The sequence below is a fragment of the Odocoileus virginianus genome, chromosome 3 (genome assembly GCF_023699985.2).
Source record: "Odocoileus virginianus isolate 20LAN1187 ecotype Illinois chromosome 3, Ovbor_1.2, whole genome shotgun sequence".
Classification (NCBI taxonomy): domain Eukaryota; kingdom Metazoa; phylum Chordata; class Mammalia; order Artiodactyla; family Cervidae; genus Odocoileus; species Odocoileus virginianus.
The window spans coordinates 25,157,947-25,182,224 of record NC_069676.1 but is presented as its reverse complement, the minus strand read 5'-3'; the positions used below and the strand labels follow the sequence as shown (position 1 = coordinate 25,182,224).

General features: G+C 40.5%; 1 long non-coding RNA gene and 1 pseudogene across 1 annotated transcript in view; both read right to left on the bottom strand.

The window, feature by feature from the left end:
* LOC139034349 (uncharacterized) overlaps positions 1-24,278 on the bottom strand; it is a 106,315-nt gene that overhangs the window by 18,690 nt on the left and 63,347 nt on the right. The gene's annotated exons all lie outside the window — the stretch shown is intronic.
* LOC139034348 (sorbitol dehydrogenase pseudogene) lies at positions 22,041-23,234 on the bottom strand (annotated as a pseudogene).

Sequence of the window (24,278 nt, the reverse complement as noted above, 5' to 3'; positions counted from 1 at the left end):
AGGAACTGCTTTGGAAGTGGCAGGTGCAACAGATTAAAACCCTGTAGTTAGCACCGACTACATGGGAAGGGGCCTATAGACCTTGAGAAGTATAAGCTGGAACAAGGAACTATCTGAAACTAAACTGACCCCCCCATACTGCCCACAACAGCTCCAGAGAAATTCCTAGATATATTTTTACTATTATCATTTTTTAAGTTTTTAAAATATTTTTTCTTTTTAAGTCCTTTATTAATCCTTTAATTTTCATTTTTATAATCTACTATTAACTTGCAAAAAAAAACACCCTATTTTTAAAGCAAATTTCATACATATTTTTTGTGATTTTGCTTTGGTTTTTTAATATTGTATTTTTGAGAGTCTAACCTCTACACTAGGTTTTTAATCTTTGCTTTTTGGTATTTGCAAATCAATTGCCAAATCAATTTGGTTCCTTTAAGAATCCAATCTTCAGCACCCAGTTTTACCTAGGAGTGTGATCACTGGCTTGATTGCCCTCTTCCCCTTTTGACTCTCCTTTTTCTCCCCTAGGTCACCTCTATCTTCTCCCTCCCCCTTCTCTTCTCTACCCAACTCTGTGAATCTCTTTGGGTATTCTGGACTGTGGAGAACACTTAGGGAACTGATTATCATCTAGATCTGTCTCTCTCCTTTTGACCCCGCCTCTTCTCCTCCTGGTCACCTCTATCTACTTCCTCCCTCTTCTCTTCACTATGTAACTCCGTGAACCTCTCTGGGTGTTCCAGGCTGTGGAGAGCACATAGAGATTTGATTACTGGCTAGATTGCTCTCTCCCCTTTTGATTCCCCCTCTCCTCCTCCTGGTCACCTTTATCTACCTCCTCCCTCTTCTCTTCTCCATGTAACTCAGCGAACCTTTCTGGCTGTCCCTCACTGTGGAAAATCTTTTCTCCATTAACTTAAATGTTTTATCATTGGTGCCATATGGATGGAGAAGTCTTGAGGCTACTGTAAGAATAAAACTGAAAACGAGAGGCAAGAGGCTTAAACCCAAAACCTGAGAACACCAGAGAACTTCTGACTCCAGGGAACATCAATCAATAAGAGCTCATCCAAAAGCCTCCATACCTACACTGAAACCAAGCTCCACTCAAGAGCCAAGAAGTTCCAGAGCAAGACATACCATGCAAATTCTCCAGCAACACAGGAACATAGCCCTGAACTTTAATATACAGGCTGCCCAAAGCCACACCAAGCCCCTAAACATCTCAAAACTCAACTCCACCCACCAGAACACCAATGCAAGTTTTCCTAACCAGGAAACCTTGACAAGCCACTTGTCCAACCCCACACACAGGGAGGAACCTCCACAATAAAGAGGAACCACAAACTGCCAGAATATAGAAAGGCCACCCCAAACACAGCAATCTAAACAAGATGAAATGGCAGAGAAATACTCAGTAGGTAAAGGAACATGATAAATGCCCACCAAACCAAACAAGAGAGGAGGAGATAGGGAGTCTACCTGAAAAAGAATTCAGAATAATGATAGTAAGAATGATCTAAAATCTTGAAAACAAAATGGAGCTACAGATAAATAGCCTGGAGACAAGGATTGAGAAAATGCAAGAAATGTTTAACAAGGACCTAGAAGGAAAAAAAGAGTCAATCAATAATGAATAACTCAATAACTGAGATCACAAATACTCTGGAAGGAGTCAATAGTAGAATAACTGAGGCAGAAAATAGGATAAGTGAGGTGGAAGATAGAATGGTGGAAATAAATGAAGCAGAGAGGAAAAACGAAAAAAGAATTATAAGAAATGAGGACACCCTCAGAGACCTCTGGGGCAATGTCCAACACCCCAACATTCAAATCATAGAAGTCCCAGAAGAAGAAGACAAAAAGAAAGGCCATGAGAAAATACTTGAGGAGATAATAGTTGAAAACTTCCCTAAAATGGAGAAGGAAATAGCCACCCAAGTCCAAACAACCCAGAGAGTCCCAAACAGGATAAACCCAAGGCAAAACACCCCAAGACACATATTGCTCAATTTAACAAAGATCAAACCTAAAGAACAAATATTAAAAGTAGCAAGGAAAAAAAAACAAACACCACACAAGGGGATTCCCATAAGAATTACAGCTGATCTTTCAATAGAAGCTCTTCAGGCCAGAAGGGAATGGCAGGACATACTTAAAGTGATGAAAGAGAAAAACCTACAACCCAGATTACTGTACCCAACAAGGATCTCATTCAAATATGAAGGAGAAATCAAAAGCTTTACAGTCAAGCAAAAGCTCAGAGAGTTCAGCACTATCAAACCAGCTCTTCAGCAAATACTAAAGGATCTTCTCTAGACAGGAAACACAGAAAAGGTTTATAAACTCGAACCCAAAACAACAAAATAAATGGCAATGGGATCATACTTATCAATAATTACCTTAAATGTAAATGGGTTGAATGCCCCAACCAAAAGACAAAGACTGGCTGAATGGATACAAAAGCAAGACCCCTATATATGCTGTCTAAAAGAGGCCCACCTCAAAACAAGGTACACATACAGACTGAAAGTGAAGGGCTGGAAAAAGATATTTCATGTGAATAGAGACCAAAAGAAATCAAGAGTAACAATACTCATATCAGGTAAAATAGACTTTGAAATAAAGGCTGTGAAAAGAGACAAAGAAGGACACTACATAATGATCAAAGGATCAATCCAAGAAGAAGATATAACAATTTTAAATATATATGCACCAAACATAGGAACACCACAATATGTAATGCAAATGCTAACAAGTATGAAAGGGGAAATTAACGGTAACATAATAATAGTGAGAGACTTTAATACACCACTCACACCTATGGATAGATCAACTAAACAGAAAATTAGCAAGGAAACACAAACTTTAAATGATACAATGGACCAGTTAGACATAATTGATATCTATAAGACATTTCACCCCCAAAAAAATGAATTTCATCTTTTTCTCAAGTGCACACGGAACCGTCTCCAGGATAGATCACATCCTGGACCATAAATCTAGCCTTGGTAAATTCAAAAAAATTGAAATCACTCCAACCATCTTTTCTTATCACAATGCAGTAAGATTAGATGTCAATTACAGGAAAAAAAACTATAAAAAATTCCAACATATGGAGGCTAAACAACACGCTTCTGAATAACCAACAAATCACAGACGATCAAAAAAGAAATCAAAATACGCATAGTGAGTGAAAATGAAAACACAACAACCCCAAACCTATGGGACTCAGTGAAAACAGTGCTAAGGGGAAGGTTCATAGCAATACAAACTTACCTCAAGAAACGGGAAAAAAGTCAAATAAATAACCTAACTCTACTCCTAAAGCAACTAGAAAAGGAAGAAATGAAGAACCCCAGGGTTAGTAGAAGGAAAGAAATCATAAAAATTAGGGCAGATATAAATGCAAAAGAAACTAAAGAGACCATAGCAAAAATCAACAAAGCCAAAAGCTGGTTCTTTGAGAAGATAAATAAAATAGACAAACCAATAGCCAGGCTCATCAATAAACCAAGGGAGAAGAATCAAATCAACAAAATTAGAAATGAAAATGGAGAAATCACAACAGACAATATAAAGGATCATGAGACTACTATCAGCAACTATATGCCAATAAAATGGACAACTTGGAAGAAATGGACAAATTCTTAGAAAAGTATAACTTTTCAGAACTGAACCAGGAAGAAATAGAAAATATTAACAGACCCACCACAAGCACAGAAATCGAAACTGTAATCAGAAATCTTCCAGCAAACAAAAGCCCAGGACCAGATGTTTTCACAGCTGAATTCTACCAAAAATTTAGACAAGAGCTAACACCTATCCTACGCAAACTCTTCCAGAAAATTGCAGAGGAAGGTAAACTTTCAAATTCATTCTATGAGGCCACCATCACCCTAATACCAAAACCAGACAAAGATGTCACACACACACAAAAAACTGCAGGCCAATATCACTGATGAACATAGATGCAAAAATCATTAACAAAATCCTAGCAAACAGAATCCAGCAACATATTAAAAAGACTTCATGACCAAGTGGGCTTTATCCCAGGGATGCAAGGAATCTTTAATATATGCAAATCAATTAATGTAATAGACCACATTAATAAATTGAAAGATAAAAACAATATGGTTATCTCAATAGATGCAGAGAAAGCCTTTGACAAAATTCAACATCCATTTATGATAAAAGCCCTCCAGAAAGCAGGCATAGAAGGAACATACCTCAACATAATGAAAGCTATATATGACAAACCCACAGCAAGCATTATCCTCAATGGTGAAAAATTGAAAGCAATTCCCCTAAAGTCAGGAACAAGACAAGGGTGCCCACTCTCATCACGACTATTCAACACAGTTTTGGAAGTTTTAGCCACAGAAATCAGAGAAGAAAAAGAAATAAAAGGAATCCAGACAGGAAATGAAGAAGTAAAACCCTCACTGTTTGCAGATGACATGATCCTCTACATAGAAAACCCTAAAGACTCCACCAGAAAATTACTAGAGCTAATCAATGAATATAGTAAAGTTGCAGGATATAAAATTAACACACAGAAATCCCTTGCATTCCTATACACGAACAATGAGAAAACAAAAAGAGAAACTAAGGAAACAATTCCATTCACCATGGCAACAAAAAGAATAAAATACTTAGGAATAAATCTACCTAAAGAAACAAAAGACCTATATATAGAAAACTATAAAACACTGATGAAAGAAATCAAAGATGACACAAATAGATGGAGAGATATACCAGTTCATGGATTGGGAGAATCAATATTGTGAAAATGAGTGTACTATCCAAAGTAATCTGTAGATTCAATGCAATCCCTATCAAACTACCAATGGTATTTTTCACAGAACTAAAACAAATAATTTCACAATTTGTATGGAAATACAAAAAACCTCAAATAGCCAAAGTACTCTTGAGAAAGAAGAATGGACCTGGAGGAATCAACCTGCCTGACTTCAGGCTATACTACAAAGCTACAGTCATCAAGGCAGTATGGTACTGGCACAAAGACAGAAATACAGATCAATGGAACAGAATAGAAAGCCCAGAGATAAATCCACATACCTACAGACACACCTTATCTTTGACAAAGGAGGCAAGAATATACAATGGAGAAAAGACAATCTCTTTAACAAGCGGTGCTGGGAAAACTGGTGAACCACCTGTAAAAGAATGAAACTAGAACATTTTCTAACACCATACACAAAAATAAACTCACAATGGATTAAAGATCTAAATGTAAGACCAGAAATTATAAAACTCCTAGAGGAAAATACAGACAGAACACTCTCTGACATAAACCACAGCAGGATCCTCTATGACTCACTTCCCAGAGTAATGGAAATAAAAGCAAAAATAAACAAATGGACCTAATTAAATTTAAAAGCAAAACAATGGCAAATGAAGCAACTGACAAAGAATTAATCTCAAAAATATACAAGCAGCTCCTGCAGCTCAATTCCAGGAAAATAAACAACTCAATCAAAAAAAAAAAACGGGCCAAAGAACTAAACAGACATTTTTCGAAAAAAGACATACAGATGACTAACAAACACATGAAAAGATGCTCAACATCACTCATTATCAGAGAAATGCAAATCAAAACCACAATGAGGTGCTATCTCACATCGGTCAGAATGGCTGCTATCCAACAGTCTACAAACAATAAATGCTGGGGAGGGTGTGGAGAAAAGGGAACCCTCTTACACTGTTAGTGGGAATGCAAACTAGTACAGCCACTATGGAGAAGAGTGTGGAGATTCCTTAAAAAACTGGAAATAGAACGGCCATATGACCCAGCAATCCCATTGCCAGGCATACACACTGAGGAAACCAGAACTGAAAGAGACACGTGTACCCCAGTGTTCATCGCAGCACTGTTTATAATACAGGATGTGGAAGCAAACTAGATGCCCATCGGCAGACAAATGGATAAGAAAGTTGTGGTACATGTACACAATGGAATGTTACTCAGCCATTAAAAAGAATACATTTGGCACAGGAGGAGCCAAGATGGCGGAGGAATAGGACTGGGAGACCACTTTCTCCCCTACAAATTCATCGAAAGAACATTTGAATGCTGAGCAAATTTCACAAAACAACTTCTGATCGCTAGCAGAGGACATCAGGCGCCCAGAAAAGCAGCCCATTGTCTTCGAAGGGAGGTAGGACAAAATATAAACGATAATCAGGGAGTCAAAAGAGCTACGGACGGAGACCCGTCCCGGGAAGGGAGTCTTAATAGAGGAAGTTTCCAATCACCAGGAAACCCTCGCACTGGCGGGACTGGGGGAAGTTTTCGGCATTCTAACTGGGAGGAAAAATTAAACAAGGCCCACAGATTACGTGCCTAAAAGCAACTCCCAGCAGAAAAGTACCCCAGACGCCCGTACCCGCCAGCAACAAGCAGGGGCGGAACGGAGAGGAGCGGGCGGCATTGCTTAGGCTGAGGACCGGCCCGAAGACCCTGAGAGCAATCGGAGGGAGCTTTTTTATACTGTGGGATAGCAAGGGTCAAAATTAACTGGCCCGAACACACTGCCGGTGGTTCGCAAAACAAAGGGACTGAGAATCTCCAGAGAAGAGCCGGCCCATCCCCGCTGGAGGTAGGAGGCAGGAGGGAGGGGAAAAGGGCAAACTCAGCCCCTGAGAAGCCACCCCCTCCCACACTGCAAACAGGCCTCCGGGTTCTAGCTAAAGACTTCCTGAGACCCGACGGGCGGTGCGTGCTGGGGCCCCGGAGGGAAAAAGTGCCCCGTACCCAGGGAGATTGCGCCCAAGCCTCTGGCTGCCTGGGCCGCTCACCGCGGAGGGAAAAGGCGTGCTGCACCCGGGAGAGTGCGGCCAAGCCTCTGGCTCCCTGAACCGCTCAGGCCGGGGAAGGCACGAAACAGGAGCAACCGAATCTGCGCTTTTGTGGAGTACCCGAAAACTGGAACCGCACTCAACGCAGGGCCCGCTCCATATAGAGCAGCCGGGAGCCTGAGCAGTGTAGACGGCGAAAGCACTGACACCCGTGAGCGGGGCAAACCCAGTGTGGCCGGAACACAGTGAGTGCTATCCACACAGAGCGGTATCTGTCTGCAGCGCCCCGCCCTCCCCGTAGCAGGACTGAACTGAACTAGAGAACCTAAATAAGAGATCACCTCCGCCCACCTGTGTCAGGGCAGAAATTAGACACCGAAGAGACGGCAAACAGAAGCCAAATAAACAAAGGGAACTGCTTCAGAAAGGACCGGTGCAGCAGATTAAAATCCCTGAAGGTAACACGGACTACACGGGAAGGGGCCTATAGATATGGAGAAGTGTAAGCTGGAAAGAGGAGCTATCTGGAAATGAACTGAACCTACGCTGACCGCAACAACCCCAGAGAAATTCCTAGATATATATGTACATATTTTTTTTTAATTTAAAAAAAAAAAAATTTTTTTTCTTTCCTTTTTTTTGTATTTTTTTTTATTTTTTATTTTTTCTCTTTTATTTTCTTTTATAATTCCCTATTACTCCCCCATTACTCCTCAACTTTCATTTTCATATATTTTTACGATTTTTTTAATTAGGGAAAAAAAAATTTTTTTTTTCTTTCTTTTTTTTTTTTTTTCTTTTTCTTGTTTTTCTCTCCTATTTCCTTTTAGAGTCCTCTAATACTCCTCTATTATTCCTTAACTTTCATTTTCATTTCACTAAAACCTTGCCAAAAAAAAAAAAAGAGAGAGAGAAAGAGAAACCCTATTTTTTAAACCGAACTTCATATACAGTTCTAAATTTTTTTGTGTGTTTTTGTTTTTGTTTTTAAATATTGTATTTCAAAGAGTCTAACCTCTACACTAGATTTTCAATCTTGGTTTTTCAGTAGTATGTGATATAAATTTTGGTCATTTAAGAATCCAATATTCAGTTCCCATTTCTATTCAGGAGTGTGGTGATACTCTCCCACTTTTGACTCTCTGTTTTCTACCTCAGAACACCTCTATTTCCTCCATTCCCCTTCTCTTCCCAATCCAACTCTGTGAATCTTTGTGGGTGTCTGGGCTACAGAGAACACTTTGGGAACAGATAACTGCGTAGATCTGTCTCTCTCCTCTTGAGTCCCCTTTTTCTCCTCCTGCTCACCTCTATCTCCTTCCTCCCGCTCCTATTCTTCATGTAACTCTGTGAACCTCTCTGGTTGTCTCTCACGGTGGAGAATCTTTTCACCATTAACCTAGAAGTTTTATTATCAGTGCTGTATAGTTGAAGAAGCCTTGACACTATTGGAAGAATAAAACTGAAATCCAGAGGCAGGAGACTTGAGACCAAATCCTGAGAAAACCAGAAAACTCCTGACTACACGGAACATTAAGGAATAAGAGACCATCCAAAAGCTTCCATACCTACACCAAAACCAACCACCACCCAAGAGCCAATAAGCTCCAGTATAAGACATACCACGCAAATTCTTTAGCAACGCGGGAACATAGACCTGAGTGTCAACATACAGGCTCTCCAAAGTCACACCTAACACAGAGACCCATCACAAAACTCATTTCTGGACACTCCATTGCACTCCAGAGAGAAGAAATCCAATTCCACACACCAGAACGCTGACACAAGCTTCCCTAACCAGGAAACCTTGACAAACCAATCGTCCAACCCCACCCACTGGGTGAAACCTTCACAATAAAAAGGAACCTCAGACCACAAGAATACAGAAAGCCCACTCCAGACACAGCAATCTAAACATGATGAAAAGGCAGAGAAATACTCAACAGCTAAAGGAACATGAAAAAAGTCCACCAAGTCAAACAAAAGAGGAGGAAATAGGGACTCTACCTGAAAAAGAATTTAGAATAATGATAATAAAAATGATCCAAAACCTTGAAAACAAAATGGAGTTACAAATAAATAGCCTGGAGACGAAGATTGAGAAGATGCAAGAAATGTTTAACAAGGACCTAGAAAAAATTTTAAAAAATCAATTAAAAATTAATAATGAAATAAATGAGATCAAAAGCACTCTGGAAGGAACCATGAGTAGAATAACAGAGACAGAAGATAGGATAAGTGAGTTAGAAGATAAAATGGTGGAAATAAATGAAGCAGAGAGGAAAAAAGAAAAAAGAATAAAAAAAAATGAGGACAACCTCAGGGACCTCTGGGACAATGTGAAACGCCCCAACATTCGAATCATAGGAGTCCCAGAAGAAGAAGACAAAAAGAAAGGCCATGAGAAGATACTCGAGGAGATAATAGCTGAAAACTTTCCTAAAATGGGGAAGGAAATAGCCAACCAAGTCCAAGAAACCCAGAGAGTCCCAAACAGGATAAACCCAAGGCGAAACACCCCAAGACACATATTAATCAAATTAACAAAGATCAAACACAAAGAACAAACATTAAAAGCAGCAAGGGAGAAACAACAAATAACACACAAAGGGATTCCCATAAGGATAACAGCTGATCTATCAATAGAAACCCTTCAGGCCAGAAGGGAATGGCAGGACATACTTCAAGTAATGAAAGAGAATAACCTACAACCTAGATTACTCTACCCAGCAAGGATCTCATTCAGATATGAAGGAGAAATCAAAAGCTTTACAGACAAGCAAAAGCTGAGAGAATTCAGCACCACCAAACCAGCTCTTCAACAAATACTAAAGGATCTTCTCTAGACAGGAAACACAGAAAGGTGGTATAAACGTGAACCCCAAACAACAAAATAAATGCCAACGGGACCATACCTATCAATAATTACCTTAAATGTAAATGGGTTGAATGCCCCAACCAAAAGACAAAGGCTGGCTGAATGGATACAAAAGCAAGACCCCTATATATGCTGTCTACAAGAGACCCACCTCAAAGCAAGGGACACATACGGACTAAAAGTGAAGGGCTGGAAAAAAATATTCCACGCAAACGGAGACCAAAAGAAAGCAGGAGTCGCAATACTCATATCAGATAAAATAGACTTTCAAATTAAGTCTGTGAAAAGAGACAAAGATGGACACTACATAATGATCAAAGGATCAATCCAAGAAGAAGATATAACAATTCTAAATATATATGCACCCAACATAGGAGCACCGCAATATGTAAGGCAAACGCTAATGAGTATGAAAAAGGAAATTAATAGTAACACAATAATAGTAGGAGACTTTAATACCCCACTCACAACTATGGATAGATCAACTAAACAGAAAATGAACAAGGAAACACAAACTTTAACAGACACAATGGACCAGCTAGACCTAATTGACATCTATAGGACGTTTCACCCCAAAACAATCAACTTCACCTTTTTCTCAAGTGCACATGGAACCTTCTCCAGAATAGATCACATCCTGGGCCATAAATCTAGTCTTGGTAAATTCAAAAAGATTGAAATCATTCCAGTCATCTTTTCTGACCACAGTGCAGTAAGATTAGATCTCAATTACAGGAAAAAAATTATTAAAAATTCAAACATATGGAGGCTAAACAACACGCTTCTGAATAACCAACAAATCATAGAAGAAATCAAAAAAGAAATCAAAATATGCATAGAAATGAATGAAAATGAAAACACAACATCCCAAAACCTATGGGACACTGTAAAAGCAGTGCTAAGGGGAAGATTCATAGCATTACAGGCCTACCTCAAGAAACAAGAAAAAAGTCAATAAATAACCTAACTCTACACCTAAAGCAACTAGAGGAAGAAAAAATGAAGAACCCCAGGGTTAGTAGAAGGAAAGAAATCTTAAAAATTAGGGCAGAAATAAATGCAAAAGAAACTAAAGAGACCATAGCAAAAATTAACAAAGCTAAAAGCTGGTTTTTTGAAAAAATTAACAAAATTGACAAACCATTAGCAAGACTCATTAAGAAACAAAGGGAGAAGAACCAAATTAACAAAATTAGAAATGAAAATGGAGAGATCACAACAGACAACACTGAAATACAAAGGATCATAAGAGACTACTACCAGCAGCTCTATGCCAATAAAATGGACAACTTGGAAGAAATGGACAAGTTCTTAGAGAAGTATAACTTTCCAAAACTGAACCAGGAAGAAATAGAAGATCTTAACAAACCTACCACAAGTAAGGAAATCGAAACTGTAATCAGAAATCTTCCAGCAAACAAAAGCCCAGGACCAGATGGCTTCACAGCTGAATTCTACCAAAAATTTAGAGAAGAGCTAACACCTATCTTACTCAAACTCTTCCAGAAAATTGCAGAAGAAGGTAAACTTCCAAACTCATGCTATGAGGCCACCATCACCCTAATTCCAAAACCAGACAAAGATGCCACAAAAAAAGAAAACTACAGGCCAATATCACTGATGAACATAGATGCAAAAATCCTTAACAAAATCCTAGCAAACAGAATCCAACAACATATTAAAAAAATCATTCATCATGACCAAGTGGGCTTTATCCCAGGAATGCAAGGATTCTTTAATATCCGCAAGTGAATCAATGTAATACACCACATTAACAAATTGAAAGATAAAAACCATATGATTATTTCAATAGATGCAGAAAAAGCCTTTGACAAAATTCAACATCCATTTATGATTAAAACTCTCCAGAAAGCAGGAATAGAAGGAACATACCTCAATATAATAAAAGCTATATATGACAAACCCACAGCAAGCATCACCCTCAATGGTGAAAAATTGAAAGCATTTCCCCTGAAATCAGGAACAAGACAAGGGTGCCCATTCTCACCACTACTATTCAACATAGTTTTGGAAGTTTTGGCCACAGCAATCAGGGCAGAAAAAGAAGTAAAAGGAATCCAGATAGGAAAAGAAGAAGTGAAACTCTCTCTGTTTGCAGATGACATGATCCTCTACATAGAAAACCCTAAAGACTCTACCAGAAAATTACTAGAGCTAATCAATGAATACAGTAAAGTTGCAGGATATAAAATTAACACACAGAAATCTCTTGCATTCCTATACACTAACAATGAGAAAACAGAAAGAGAAATTAAGGAAAAAATACCATTCACCATGGCAACAAAAAGAATAAAATACTTAGGAGTATATCTACCTAAAGAAACAAAAGACCTATACATAGAAAACTATAAAACACTGATGAAAGAAATCAAAGAGGACACAAACAGATGGAGAAATATACCTTGTTCATGGATTGGAAGAATTAATATTGTCAAAATGGCTATACTACCCAAAGTAATCTATAGATTCAATGCAATCCCTATCAAACTACCAACGGTATTTTTCACAGAACTAGAACAAATAATTTCACAATTTGTATGGAAATACAAAAAACCTCAAATAGCCAAAGTAATCCTGAGAAAGAAGAATGGAACTGGAGGAATCAATCTGCCTGACTTCAGACTCTACTACAAAGCTACAGTCATCAAGACAGTATGGTACTGGCACAAAGACAGAAATATAGATCAATGGAACAGAATAGAAAGCCCAGAGATAAATCCACGAACCTATGGTCACCTTATCTTCGACAAAGGAGGCAAGAATAGACAATGGAAAAAAGACAACCTCTTTAACAAGTGGTGCTGGGAAAACTGGTCAACCACCTGTAAAAGAATGAAACTAGACCACTTTCTAACACCATACACAAAAATAAACTCAAAATGGATTAAAGATCTAAATGTAAGACCAGAAACTATCAAACTCCTAGAGGAGAACATAGGCAAAACACTCTCCGACATAAATCACAGCAGGATCCTCTATGACCCACATCCCAGAATTTCAGAAATAAAACCAAAAATAAACAAATGGGACCTAATGAAACTTAAAAGCTTTTGCACAATAAAGGAAACTATAAGCAAGGTGAAAAGACAGCCCTCAGATTGGGAGAAAATAATAGCAAATGAAGCAACAGACAAAGGATTAATCTCAAAAATATACAAGCAACTCCTCCAGCTCAATTCCAGAAAAATAAATGACCCAATCAAAAAATGGGCCAAAGAACTCAACAGACATTTCTCCAAGGAAGACATACAGATGGCTAACAAACACATGAAAAGATGCTCAACATCACTCATTATCAGAGAAATGCAAATCAAAACCACAATGAGGTACCATTACACGCCAGTCAGGATGGCTGCTATCCAAAAGTCTACAAGCAATAAATGCTGGAGAGGGTGTGGAGAAAAGGGAACCCTCTTACACTGTTGGTGGGAATGCAAATTAGTACAGCCACTATGGAAAACAGTGTGGAGATTTCTTAAAAAGCTGGAAATAGAACTGCCATATGACCCAGCAATCCCACTTCTGGGCATACACACCAAGGAAACCATATCTGAAAGAGACACGTGCACCCCAATGTTCATCACAGCACTGTTTATAATAGCCAGGACATGGAAGCAACCTAGATGCCCATCAGCAGACGAATGGATGAGGAAGCTGTGGTACATATACACCATGGATTATTACTCAGCCATTAAAAAGAACTTATTTGAATCAGTTCTAATGAGATGGATGAAACTAGAGCCCATTATACAGAGCGAAGTAAGCCAGAAAGATAAAGACCATTACAGTATACTAACACATATATATGGACTTTAGAAAGATGGTAACGATAACCCTATATGCAAAACAGAAAAAGAGACTCAGATGTATAGAACAGACTAGTGGACTCTGGGAGAAGGCGAGGGTGGGATGTTTCAAGAGAACAGCATTGAAACATGTATATTATCTAGGGTGAAACAGATAACCAGCCCAGGTTGGGTATATGAGACAAGTGCTCGGGCCTGGTGCACTGGGAAGACCCAGAGGGATCGGGTGGAGAGGGAGGTGGGAGGGGGGACTGGGATGGGGAATACATGTAAATCCATGGCTAATTCATTTCAATGTATAACAAAAACTACTGTAATGATGTAAAGTAATTAGCCTCCAACTAATAAAAATAAATGGGAAAAAAAAAAAAAAAAGAAAGAAATCTTCCAGCAAACAAAAGCCCAGGACCAAATGGCTTCAGAGCTGAATTCTACCAAAAATTTAGAGAAGAGCTAACACCTATCTTACTCAAACTATTCCAGAAAATTTCACAAGAAGGTAAACTTCCAAACTCATTCTATGAGGCCACCATCACCCTAATTCTAAAACCAGACAAAGATGCCACAAAAAAAGAAAACTACAGGCCAATATCACTGATGAACATAGATGCAAAAATCCTTAACAAAATTCTAGCAAACAGAATCCAACAACATAAAAAAAAGTAAAAAGAATACATTTGAATCAGTTCTAATGAGGTGGATGAAACTGGAGCCTATTATACAGAGTGAAGTAACTCAGAAAGAAAAACACCAACACAGTACACTAACACATATATATGGAATTTAGAAAGATGGTAACAAAAAAAAGAAAGAAAGATGGTAACAATGACCTTATATGTGAGACAGCAAAAGAGACACAGATGTATAGAACAGTCTTTTGGACTCTGTGGGAGAAGGCGAGGGTGGGATGATTTGAGAGAACAGCATTGAAACATATATATTATCATATGTGAAACAGATCGCCAATCCAGGTTTGATGCATGAGACAGGGTGCTCAGGGCTGGTGCACTGGGATGACCGTGAGGTATGGGATGGGGAGGGAGGTGGTGAGGGGGGTTCAAGGTGGGGAATACTTGTACATCCACAGCTGATTCATGTCAATGTATGGCAAAAACCAGTACAATATTGTAAAGTAATTAGCCTCCAATTAAATAAATTTTAAAAAATAAATAAAATGAAATAAAATCTCTGATTTTAAAAAAAGAACATGTTAATATAAAATATGCATTAGGATGGCTTCTTAAAACAACTCTAGAGACCATGCAAGAAGATGGAGCAGTGTAATCATGCCCATCCACAAAAAGAGCATGTTTTAAAAGCCAAATTATCTGAGATAGGTTTAAAGTATCTGCAGCAGAATACTAGAAATCAAGCTCGGGATCTGATTATTTGGGTGACATAACTGCATTGGAGACTAAATATGCATCTCTCAGATGCCTGTGATATAATCAAGGCAATAAGAAAGAAAGCATGGGGCCCTGAGACCTGGATGGGAATATTTTGGTGTGTGAATCCAATAGTCTAAACTATCTTTTCTAAAAAGAGTAACTCTTGCCCTGGAAATTAATAATAAACTAATCTAAAGTAGGTGCCTCACAGGTTGAGGCATGTTCTTTCAAAGCATGGACCCACCATCCCTTCTTGCCAATTGTGAAGACTACAGCTTTATTGCACTAACTTTCTTTGCTTAGTCCTCTGGCAGTAAAGACTATACACTTATTTGAAAGGGTCTCTATAGCCGATTGGACTCAAGGAGAATAAGGGTATCTCTAGTAAGGGTATCTCACACACTCTTAAGGGGAAGAGTAAGGATATTTAGTAAGGGCATCTCACACACAAAAATTACAAGGGACTTGGATATAATGGAGATATAAGAGTCTCATGGAGTTATAAGTGGTAGACTGTAGTGTATAAAAACATAATTTTCCTCTGCACCAGTCAGGGTTTCACAAAGAAATAACTTCTAGGTAGTATTTGACCTTATATAATTGTGGACACTGGTGAAACTCACTGGTGTCTTCTTGTCTGATGTTGGAACTTGAGAGCAAGCAATAAAAAAGGAAGATGGATACAAAATGGGGAGAACAATAAGAAGCTGAAACCCATGAGGACAAAGTAAAACCCAACCTTGATGGAGTACATATCCTTGAGGAGAAATGGGTACCTTTCAATATAGAAGTAAACACACACTGGGCCCAGGAGTGAAAGTGACAGAAAATCCATAGGAAGGAGGGGGACACATTCATGCAGTGAGTTGACCCAGCAGGTGAGCAACAATACGTGTGAGTGATAAAACCTCCAAAAACCAAAGCTTTGGTTTTTCCAGGAGTCATGTATGGATGTGAGAATTGGACCATAAAGAAAGCTGAGTGCTGAAGAACTGATGCTTTTGAACCGTGGTGTTGGAGAAGACACTTGAGAGTCCCTTGGACTGCAAGGAGGTCCAACCAGTCAATCCTAAAGGAAATCAGTCCTGAATGTTCATTGCAAGGACTGATGCTGAAGCTGAAACTCAATACTTTAGCCACCTGATGCAAAAAAATTGACTCCTTAGAAAATACCCTGATGCTGGGAAAGATTGAAGGCAGAAGGAGAAGTGGACAACAGAGGATGAGATGGTTGGATGGCATCACCAACTCTATGGACATGAGTTTGAGCAAACTCTGGGAGTTGGTAATGGACAGGGAAGGCTGGAGTGCTGCAGACCATAGGGTTGCAAAGAGTGAGACATCACCGAGTGACTAAACTGACTGAACTGATAAAGGCTCCTGCCTCAAACTTCCAAAGGTCAAAAATAAAATTGCTGATGCTTCACTTTCGTCTCTTATATCTCATGTGAAAATGTCCTTTGTGGCTACCTGAAAGGAAGTCTACAGGAAGAAGAAATCCAGGAAATATATTCAGCCCAGACATGTTAACACATTACAGTGCCCCCATACCCTCTGTAAATTCCCTTGATGATTACTTTTTTTTATAAAGGACCACCTCCCTCCTGTATCATGGCAAAGCCACCATGGTGGCCTTTGGCAAGCTTCTCAGGGTGGATTCTGAGTTGGAGTGGTATGCATATATAGCTCCTCATCCCACACACTTAGCCTATCCACAGCAAGCCACCCTTCCACTCTGGCCTTGAGTAAAATGCTACACCATAGGGCTTCCTAAACATTCTCCAAATGGTAAGAAAATGCACCCTAAAATCACATGATAAATGGGAGACAAGAAGGAAGTAGATGTTATACTCCCCTCTTTTCACACTTTTATAGGCTACTCTGAAATACATATTATCCTTAGAGCTCGACTGTAGAAACTCCCTCTGCCTGCTGAGAAATATGCCTACTGAGTGACCCTCTGGATCACTTTACAGCCCACAAGAAGTAGGGAGGCCACAGATAATTCATCACATGGTGTTATGTCGCATTTGTTTGTGCCTTTATTCACATTTTCCATACTTTCTTCATCATTCCCATCAAGAAGAGCATATTTATCCTTGCCTCAAGCTCTGTGCTGTGGAGAACCTGAATAAACTCACCAGGCAGTTTGGAGACTCATTTGAGGCTGAGGGTGATAAATGTGGAATAGAAAACCAGCTGCTTTATTTTGGTGAGGCTGCGCTTTGCTGGAGCAGCTGTAAAGAGATACGCCATGTCCAAGGTAAGAGAAACCCAAGTAAGACGGTAGGTGTTGCGAGAGGGCATCAGAGGGCAGACACACTAAAACCATAATCACAGAAAACTAGCCAGTCTTATCACAGGACCATAGTCTTGTCTAACTCAATGAAACTAAGCCATGCCGTGTGGGGCCACCCAAGATTGATGGGTCATGGTGGAGAGCTTTGACAGAATGTGGTCCACTGGAGAAGGGAATGGCAAACCACTTCACTATTCTTGCCTTGAGAACCCCATAAACAGTATGAAAAGGCAAAATGATAGGATACTGAAAGAGGAACTCCCCAGGTCAGTAGGTGCCCAATATGCTACTGGAGATCAGTGGAAAATAACTCCAGAAAGAATGAAGGGATGGCACCAAAGCAAAAACAATACCAGTTGTGGATGTGACTGGTGACAGAAGCAAGGTCTGATGCTGTAAAGAGCAATATTGCATAGGAACCTGGAATGTTAGGTCCATGAATCAAGGCAAATTGGAAGTGGTCAAACAGGAGATGGCAAGCATGAACATCGACATTGTAGGAATCAGCGAACTAAAATGGACTGGAATGGGTGAATTTAACTCAGATGACCATTATATCTACTACTGTGGGCAGGAATCCCTTAGAAGAAATGGAGTAGCCATCATGGTCAACAAAAGAGTCCGAAATGCAGTACTGGGATGCAATCTCAAAAATGACAGAATGATCTCTGTTCATTTCCAAGGCAAACCACTCAATATCTCGGTAACCCAAGCCTATGCCCCAACCAGTAACGCTGAAGAAGCTGAAGTTGAACGGTTCTATGAAGACCTACAAGACCTTTTAGAACTAACACCCAAAAAAAGATGTCCTTTTCATTATAGGGGACTGGAATGTGAAAGTAGGAATTCAAGAAACACCTGGAGTAACAGGCAAATTTGGCCTTGGAGTACAGAATGAAGCAGGGCAAATGCTAATAGAGTTTTGCCAAGAGAACGCACTGGTCATAGCAAACACCATCTTCCAACAACACAAGAGAAGACTCTACACATGGACATCACCAGATGGTCAACACCAAAATCAGATTGATTATATTCTTTGCAGCCAAAGATGGAGAAGCTCTATACAGTCAGCAAAAACAAGACCAAGAGCTGACTGTGGCTCAGATCATGAACACCTTATTGCCAAATTTAGACTTAAATTGAAGAGAGTAGGGAAAACCACTAGACCATTCAGGTATGACCTAAATCAAATCCCTTATGACTATACAGTGGAAGTGAGAAATAGATTTAAGGGACTAGATCTGATAGACAGAGTGCCTGATGAACTATGGACGGAGGTTCAGGACATTGTACAGGAGACAGGGATCAAGACCATCCCCATGGAAAAGAAATGCAAAAAGGCAAAATGGTAGTCTGAGGAGGCCTTAACAGACTGGTTCCAAATAGGAAAAGGAGTACATCAAGGCTGTATATTGTCACCCTGCTTATTTAACTTATATGCAGAGTACATCATGAGAAATGCTGGGCTGGAAGAAGCACAACCTGGAATCAAGATTGCTGGGAGAAATATCAATAACCTCAGATATGCAGATGACACCAACCTTATGGGAGAAAGAGGAACTAAAAAGTCTCCTGATGAAAGTGAAAGAGGAGAGTGAAAAAGTTGGCTTAAAGCTCAACATTCAGAAAACTAAGATCATGGCATCTGTTCCCATCACTTCATGGGAAATAGATGGGGAGACAGTGGAAACAGTGTCAGACTTTATTTTTGGGAGCTCCAAAATCACTGCAGATGGTGATTGCAGCCATGAAATTAAAAGACGCTTACTCCTTGGAAGGACAGTTATGACCAACCTAGATAGCATATTAAAAAGCAGAGACATTACTTTGCCAATAAAGGTCTGTCTAGTCAAGGCTATGGTTTTTCCAGTAGTCATGTATGGACATGAGAGTTGGACTGTGAAGAAAGCTGAGCGCCAAAAAATTGATGCTTTTGAACTGTGGTGTTGGAGAAGACTCTTGAGAGTCCCTTGGACTGCAAGGAGATCCAACCAGTCCATTCTAAAGGAGATCAGTCCTGGGTGTTCATTGGAAGGACTGATGCTGAAGCTGAAACTCCAATACTTTGGCCACCTCATGTGAAGAGGGAAAGACCCTGATGCTGAGAGGGATCAGGGGCAGGAGGAGAAGAGGACGACAGAGGATGAGATGGTTGGATGGCATCACCGACTCAATGGACATGGGTTTGAGTAAACTCCAGGAGTTGGTGATGGACAGGGAGGCCTGGTGTGCTGTGATTCATGGGGTTGCAAAGAGTCAGACACGACTGAGTGACTGAACTGAACTGACTGAAGTCACTCTTTCCAGTTCAAGTACAAACACAAAAAAAGACACTTGCTTGGTTCATCTAGGGTTAGAGTTTTATCAAAAGCCTTAATAAAAACACAAATGAGCCACATACCTGATCAGTGAGTGACAGTTGAGACAGACTTCTCTATTATATCTTTTCCAAATATCCGGTCAGTAGAAATAAGGTTTGATGGAGGAGGAAGAAAAGGGCAATCTGGAAGGACAACCTTTCTAAGAAGCTAGGGAGCAACTTGGACAAAATGGTTTGTTAGAATGGACAAGGAAGCACTGTTGGAGAGGATTCTGACTGAAAGGGTTTTTAAAATTCTCAACTTTTGGACTTTCCTCAACTTTTGATGGTCAGTGGTTAAGAATCCCCCTGCCAATGAAGGGGACACAAGTTCAGTCCCTGATCCAGGAAGATCCCACATGCCGTGGAGCAACTAAGCCCATGTGCCACAACCACTGAAGCTCAAGAACGCTAGAGCCCCTGCTCTGCAACAAGAAAAGCCACCACAGTGAGAAGCCCATGCACCATAACTAGAGAGTAGCCCACATTCTACACAACTAGCGCGAAAGCCTGCCCACAGCAAGGAGGAACTAGCACAGTCAAAAATAAATAAAAAATTAAAAAAAAAAAAAAACCAACTCTCCACCTTTGATGTTAGCATAAGCATATTGTGGACTTTTTGTTTTCTTTAAACTGCCTTCCAATTGTAAGCAGAACACGTCTGGAGGATTCCTTGAGATTTTCTGCCACAAAAATGCCGTTATAATATATACCTGCTTCTATTAAGCAGAGGACTTATGTAGAGACAATAGGGAAAATAGTGAAAGGATCTTTCCCTACATTTTAATTAAACTATAACTGATCAAGCATTCCACATGGGCCACATATAATTGGCGTCATTGAGTGTAAAAAAATCTTTAACATTCATATAATGTGGTGAAGAGAGTGGTGAGAGAGGAAAACAGGAAGGGCCGTGACAGGAAGCACATCTCTTCCTGGGACTTTGAGAGGACTTCTGGAAGAAATGAAAACTACCTGAGATTTGAAGAACAGTTAGGACTCATCCAGGCAGAAGGGACAGTGGTATTTCAAAATGACCTTTAATGTGTATCTATCACACCACTTACTAAGTAGTTAAATATGTTCCCCAAAATGTATTACATATCATTTCCCAAACCCCATTTCTTTACCTCTTTTACTCTTCAAAACAAAAAGACCAAAGAGAACAATTCCTGCATTTGACTAGAACATGAAGACAATGTCAAACATAAAAAAATAACTAAACTAGAGGCTTTTCAAAGCCTGAAATAGATTTTAAATTTAAATAAATGTATTAATATTCTCTCCGGAGCTGTTTTTCACAGATGCAGAGGTTTTTTTTTTTCAAGTACATTTATTTGTAGCTCAAGTTATTTCTGTAGCTAAATGTCTGTCTAGAACTTCATGGAGTGAAATGAAAGAAAACAGAGCATCGAAGAGTAGATGATTTTCACTTATTTACATGGTGAAAAGAGTTTTGCTTCAGGATTTCTGGTACATTATCAGCACTGAGCTCTTTTTTCTCTCTCTCTCAAAAGAATGAGGTCTCCTTCTGAGTCAGAGAATAAAATCAGCCAAGCTGGTGTTCAGGACAGAAAAGCACTTCCCACAGTACAACTGGAAATTCTACCTGCCCCAGTACTTCGTTCATGACGGAAGCGACAAAGGAAGCCTGTTATTGTGCTATCTTCTGTTCCTGAAGGGATTCCCAGGCGGCTCAGTGGTAAAGAATCTGCCTGCCAGTGCAGGAGACAGGTTCAATCCCTGGGTGGGGAAGATACCCTGGAGGAGGAAATGGCAACCCACTCCAGTATTCTTGCCTGGAGAATCTCCATGGATAGAGGAGCCTGACAGGCTACAGTCCATGGGGTCACAAAGTTGGACACGACTGAGTATGCACGTACCTCTGTTCCTAAAAGCTATTAAAACAAGTTATATGAAACCAACTTGGTGAGATATATCTTTGGTCTTTTTTTTTTTTTTTTTTGCCCATTTTTTTTTTTTATTTCACACGAGATTGCAGTTTTATTTGTTTGATTTTTATATGTCCTAGATCCAGGAAAGTGAGTCCCTTATTCTCCTTTTGTCATCAAACCAAATAGCCCTGTTTCGAGGGAGAGGCACTGTGTTCTGAAGTAAAATTATTCACAACCTTTTACTCTCAACCCGGAGCTGCAGATTTTTGTGAAAATCAGGTTCTGGGCCACTTAAGTCTTGATAAAGTTGTAAATGGTCTCTTCTTACCTGAGCTACCATCTCCCATCTGGCCACAGTCACACGAGAAGCAGGAATTCAATAGGCAGATCTCTTTCCTTATTCAACTTCCAGGCACTCCAGGAAGAAGGGGAGTTCGTAGCACTTGCCTGCCAAGCTCTGCTCTACCTGAACTTTGATCAGCATAAACAGGTCATCCTGACTACAAGTTCCCCCAAATTCTCCTTATTTGTGTTTTTAAGGCACAACAACTCCCCAGCGTAAGGCTCTCTGCTTACAATGAATTATTTTAATTATTCTAACTACTCAAAAGAAACTTCCACCATTCCCAGTCAACCACTGAACCCCAACATGCTGAGAGTGGGGACAACGACAGAGCTCAAGTCACATCATGGATTCTGGTCACCGGGGTCACACTTGATCATGACCTTCAACCCCAAACCCTTTTTGGATGTTTCAAAGGCCTCCAGAGCTTTCTCCAGAGGAAACCGATGGGTGACCAAGGGCTTTACATTCACAGACTTGGATGCAAGCATTGAAATCGCCATCGGCCATGTATTGCAGTATCAAAACACGCCCTTGATGTCCACCTCCCTGGTGGCTGCGTGCACAAGGGGCACACTGGTCATCTCAGAGCCCAGCCCCACCAGCACCAGGGTCCCACCAGAATGAGTGGCATAGATGCCGGCCTGGATGGAGGTCTCCACCCCTGTGCACTCAATTGTGACTTCTGGCTTGCTGCCCAGCAGGCCTTCCACTTTCTTGGCTATTTCCTGAGGGCTCTCGTTGGAGATCTGGAGGATGAAATCAGCCCCAACTTCCTTGGCTTTAGACAACCGAGAGGAGTCACCACCACTTGAGCTGCACCCATTGCCTTGGCTGCAAGCAAACTGACCAGTCCAATTGGCCCAGCTCCACACACAAGGACCTTGTTCCCCAGGGTGACTCCAGCTCGCCGGCAGGCATGGATCCCCACAGACAGTGGCTCAATCAGGGCCCCTTCCTCAAAGGTGACATTGTCAGGAAGCTTGTAGCAGAAGTTAGCATTGTGCTTGTAGAACCGGCAGAGGTTCCCATCATCGGGGGGCGTGGCGCAGAAGAAGATGGTAGGTGACAGATTGTATCGGCCAATCTTGCAGAACTCATCAGTTTCTCGAGGAGCACCAGGCTCGATGGCAACACGATCACCTGGTTGTAGGTGCCTGACCAATGATCCCACTTTTACAACTGTTCCTGAAGCTTCATGCCCCAGCACCATTGGCTTTTTCACAACAAAATCTCCAGTTCGACCATGCTGCCAGTAATGGACATCTGAGCCACAAATTCCAACAGAATGCATCTTCAGAAGCACCTCGTTTGGGCCTGGTTCAGGGATAGGATAGTTTTCCAAGTGCAAGTCTCCGGGTCCATGCACCACCAGGGAGAGGTTCTCGGGCTTGGCCGCCGCCATGTCTGTCGCGCTCTCCCTCTCCGGTCAGGGCCGCAGTCCGCAGCTCGTGAGATGGCTTGGTTGGCGGCCCCTTGGTAGGGTTGGGGGTGAGGGGCGGGAGGCTGGGCTTTGACTGGGAGCGCGCGCGCCGGCCCGGGGAGGGGCCTCCTTGTCCCTGACAGCCGGGGCGGGGCTAGCGAAGAGGGGCGGGGCTAGTGGAGAGGGGCGGGGCTAGCCTTCCCCAGGGCTAGCCGGGGGCCTTTTTGCCCATTTTAATTTTCTTTTCATGTCTTCATTTCAGTCTTGAAGATGAACTATTAACAAATCACATTTTCAATGAATTTTCCAATATTTTCTCTAATTCCTGCCTGAACATCCACTCAGGCAATTACATGAATATCTTTTCATCTTTTTTGAAATACATCTGAACTACACAGAAATTTTTTTAAAAATCCTTAAGCTATAACAAGTTAGAACCTCAGGACAGGTCCTTGACCCAAGAAAAAATAATTCTCATCTCCTTTTTATGAGATCTCTATGTAGATTATTATCTTCCTATCTCTTTCTTCTTACGTTTGATATGTTTCCAGTGAGTCTTTGAAGTATCTAGTCCAGGAAAAGATGATAATGGTTACTGCTCAGAGGCTACCCTCGACAGGGCAAGATGAAAGTGACTGTGTAGCACATCTTCTCAGATTCTACACTTTCATGATCAAAAGTCATAAAGGAGGCAGGTTCTTACCAAACCCCTTCCACAGCTCAATGCCAAATCCTTTTCATCATTATACTCATCAAATACTTTATCACTGTTCATGCCAGTAACCAAACACCACCAATTTAAAACCCATTCCATCAGACTATGTCCTTCACTCCTGATAACCACAAGATCACTCTTCTTATTACCTGAAGATTTTATCTATTGCTCACAGGCACTACTCCTTATATAACTGTGGTTTCTATGTCACTTGATCTGTGATAATTTTGAATAGATACACATTTTACTTTCAAAAATGTTCCCATTTGGTCAATAAATTATCTAGTCACCTTGGCCATAATTAGTGATGTGTGCAGGAGGCAAAC